The 4,079-nt window shown below is 41.4% G+C and overlaps 1 pseudogene; it reads left to right on the top strand.

The window, feature by feature from the left end:
- The first annotated feature begins 476 nt into the window (after nucleotides 1–476).
- Nucleotides 477–2,174, top strand: LOC131492876 (elongation factor 1-alpha 1-like; annotated as a pseudogene).
- The last annotated feature ends 1,905 nt before the right edge of the window (nucleotides 2,175–4,079 follow it).

The raw sequence follows: 4,079 nt of genomic DNA, 5'->3' as shown, positions 1-4,079 counted from the left end.
TTTACCATCACTATGGCAATCACAGCTGCACCAATCGCCAGAGCTCTCTTGTTAATCTCTGCCTCCTTATCAAAGTCTAGCCCCTGTGACTCCTTCACAATAAAGTATGAGTGACTGGATCTTCCCAGGAGTGTCTGCACTTTAATATCAAATGAAGGAAATCCAAAGAATAAAATGTCAGGTTAGCAATTAAGTGAGGGAGAAATGGGAAGCAAGGGGGCATAGGAGGCATGAGGTCTTCTCCTATAATGATACTTGGAAGGTTCTTCCAAATATATAGAAAGGTTAAACTCAGTGTCAGATTCTCGTGAAAGTTAAACATAAAGTGGCTTCAGACTTATCTCAAGTCATCCCAAAAACGAAGTCCACACATAGAGAAGGGAAGGTGGGAAGTTTAAAAATAATTAGAGTGCTTTTTTGCAATGGGTTTGCCACAGCACAGGTGTCACGAAAACCACCACTAAACCCAAACCAAAATGGGAAAGGAAAAGACTCATATCAACATTGCCGTCATTGGGCATTTAGATTTCGGTAAGTCTACCACTTCTGGTCATCTGATCTATAAATGTGGTGGGATCAAGAAAAAGGGGGAACTATCAAAAAATTTGAAGAGGCTGCTGAGATGGGCAAGGACTTCTTCAAGTATGCTAGGTGTTGGGTAAACTGAAAGCTGAACGGGAACGTGGTATCACCACTGATACGTCCCTGTGGAAATTCAAGACCAGCAAGTATTATTTGACCATCATTGATGCCGGAGGACACATAGACTTTATCAAAAACATTATCACAGGCACATCCCAGGCTGATTGTGCTGTTCTGACTATTGCTGCTGGTGTTGGTGAATTGGAAGCATGTATCTCAAGAATGGGCAGACTGTGAGCCCATGATGGGGCCGTGTTGGGGCCCCACTTACACACCGGATGTAAAACAACTTACTTTGGTGTTAACAAAATGGATTCCACTGAGCCACCTCACCGCCAGAAAATATATAAGGAAATCATTAAGAAAGTGGAGCACCTGGGTAGCTCTGTCGGTTAAGCATCTGACTTTGACTCAGGTCATGATGTCATGGTTCATGAGTTTGAGCCCCGCTTCGGGCTCTGTGCTGACAGCTCAGAGCCTGGAACCTGCTTCAGACTGTGTCTCCCTCTCTCTCTGCCCCTCCCTCTCTCTGTCTCTCTCTCTCTGTCTCTCTCTCTCTCAAAACTAAATAATTAAAAGATTTTAAAAAAAAAGAAAGTAAGCATCTACATGAAGAAAATCAGCTACAACCCCTACACAGTAGAATCTGTGCCAGTTTCTGGTTGGAACGGTGACAGCATTCCAACTTAGCACAAGCCAAGTGCTAACATGCCTTCGTTCAAGGGATGGAAAGTAACTAGTCAAGATGGCAATGCAAGTGGAACCACACTGCTTGAAGCTCTGGATTGTATTCTGCCACCAACTCACCCAAATGACAAGCCCTTGCATCTGCCTCTCCAGAATGTCTACAAAATTGGTGATGTTGGTACTGTCCCTGTGGGTCAAGTGGAGACTGGTGTTCTTAAATCTGGCATGGTGGTCACCTTTGGTCCAATCACTGTTACAACTAACATAAAGTCTGTTGAAATGCACCATGAAACTTTGAGTAAGTTTCTTCCTGGGGACAATATGGGCTTCAATGTCAAAAACATACCTGCCAAAGACATTCATTGTGGCAATGTGGCTGGTGACAGCAAAAATGACCCACCAGTAGAAGCACCTGGCCTCACAACACAGGTGATTATCCTGACCCATCCAAGCCAAATCAGTGCTGGATATGCACCTGTGCTGAACGGTCACACACAGCTCACATTGCCTGCAGGTTCACTGAGCTGAAGGAGAAGACTGATGGTCATTCCGGAAAACAGCTGGAAGGTGATCCCAAGTTCTTGAAATGTGGTGGTGCTGCAATCATTGATATGGTTCCTGGCAAGCCTATGAGTGTTGAGAGCTTCTTTGACTATCCTCCCCTGGCCCGCTTTGCTGTTCTTGACATGAGACATATGGTTACTTAAGGGTGCCAACAAAACAGTGGACAAGAAGGCAGCTGGAGCTGGCAAGGTCACCAAATCTGCCCAGAAAGATCAGAGGGCTAAATGAATATTATCTGTAATACTTGCAACCCCAGTCTTAATGAGTGGTGGAAGGACAGTCCCAGAACTGTTTGTATTAACTGGCCATTTAAGTGTGATGTAAAAGACTGGTTAATGATAACAATGTATCATAAAACCTTTAGAAAAAAAAGGAGAAATTTTTTGAAGTGTATTTATTCTGAAAGAGAGAGAGAGCAGGAGTGGGGAAGAGGCAAAGAGACAGGGAGGGAGAGGATCCCAAGTAGGCTCTGCACTGTTAGCACAGAGCTCTATGCCGGGCTCAAACTCACAAACTGTGAGATCATGACCTGAGCCAAAATCAAGAGTCTGACGCTTAACCAACTGACCCACCTATATACCCTGGAAAGGAGAATAGGGATTCTCTAACTCCCTCTCTCTCTGCCCCTACTTCACTCATGTGCACATTCTCTCTCTCTCTCTTTCTCTCTCTCTGTCTCAAAATAAATAAATAAGCATTTTTAAAAAAAGAATTAGAGCAAGAAACTTAGGAGGAGAGAACAAAATGCCATGTGCCAAGAGATGAAAATAATTTAGATAACTACAATTCTCAAGTTGATGTATTAAATCTGATGCATAACAGTCCGTCAAGAAATGGAGAAGCTGAAAATATGGCCTTCTCTCCCAAATGATTGAATAACAGTTATTTTTATGCTTTTTTTTCTTTCTTGCTCATTAGAATAAATTGCCCTGTCCTGAACTCAGTAAGACCTATGAAGCCCCTATTAAAGAAATGTAATCATCTTTGAGACCAAAATAGTCACTGAAAATAGCATGCAAGTTCCTGCCTATCTCTTTCTTTTCCCTATAGCGTTTTTCCACTTATTTTTTTGTCCTCCTGTTATCTCTTGACCTGTTTTATGCTATCAGCTTCTCAAATGTCTTTTAATAACATATAGAAAAGTATGCACTTTATGTTTCCCTTTGTGAAACCTCAGGCCACCAAAAAACCTTAAAGTAAATTAGTCTGATAAAATTATACTGAAACCTTCTTTGCAGCAGTGCTGGGATCTTACGTGATTTCTTGTTTAAAAGCGAAACATAACAGCATCTTTTTTGTGTCATTATAAAGGTGAAGGGGGGGCACCCAGCTGGCTCAGTCAGTAGAGCACACAACTTTTGAATTTGGGGCTGTGAGTTTGAGCACCATGTCGAGTGTAGAGATAACTAAAAAAAATATTAAAAAAAAAAAAAAAAAAGAAAAGGTGGTGATTCCATGAAATGAAACAATATCCATATCATAGGAGTCCCATTAGAAGAAGAATGGGAAAAAGGGGCAGAAGGTTTATTTGAACAAATTATAGCTGAGAATTTCTGTAATCTGGGGAAGGAAACAGCAATTCAAGTCCAAGAGGCACAGAGAACTCCCCTCAAAATCAACAAAAACAGGTTAACACCATGACATATCATAGTGAACCTTGCAAAATACAAAGATAAAGAGAATTCTGAGAGCAGCCAGGGACAAAGAGCCCTTAACCTACAAGGGTAGACACATGAGGTTAGCAGCAGACCTGTCCACTGAAACTTGGTTAGAAGGGAGTGGCAAGAAATACTCAATGTGCTGAGTGGGAAAATATGCAGCCAAGAATTCTTTGTCCACAAAGGCTGTCATTCAGAATAGGAGAGAAAAAGACTTTCCCAAACAGACAAAAACTAAAGGAGTTCATGACCACTAAACTAGCCCTGCAAGAAATTTTAAGGGAGATTCTCTGAGTGGAGGGAAAAAAGAAGACCAAAGCAAGAAAGATTACAAAGGATCAGAGAACATCACCAGAAACACCAACTCTATGAGTAACACAATGGCACTAAATTCATATCTTTCAATAATCACTCTGAATGTATATGAACTGAATTCTCCCATCAAAAGACATAGGCTATCAAAATGGGTAAAAAAAATAACAAGATCCATTTATATGCTGCCTACAAGAGACTCATTTTAGACCTAAA

The sequence above is a fragment of the Neofelis nebulosa genome, chromosome 2, assembly GCF_028018385.1.
Source record: "Neofelis nebulosa isolate mNeoNeb1 chromosome 2, mNeoNeb1.pri, whole genome shotgun sequence".
In the NCBI taxonomy this organism is placed as follows: Eukaryota; Metazoa; Chordata; class Mammalia; order Carnivora; family Felidae; genus Neofelis; species Neofelis nebulosa.
This window is presented reverse-complemented; position numbering and strand designations above follow the sequence as displayed.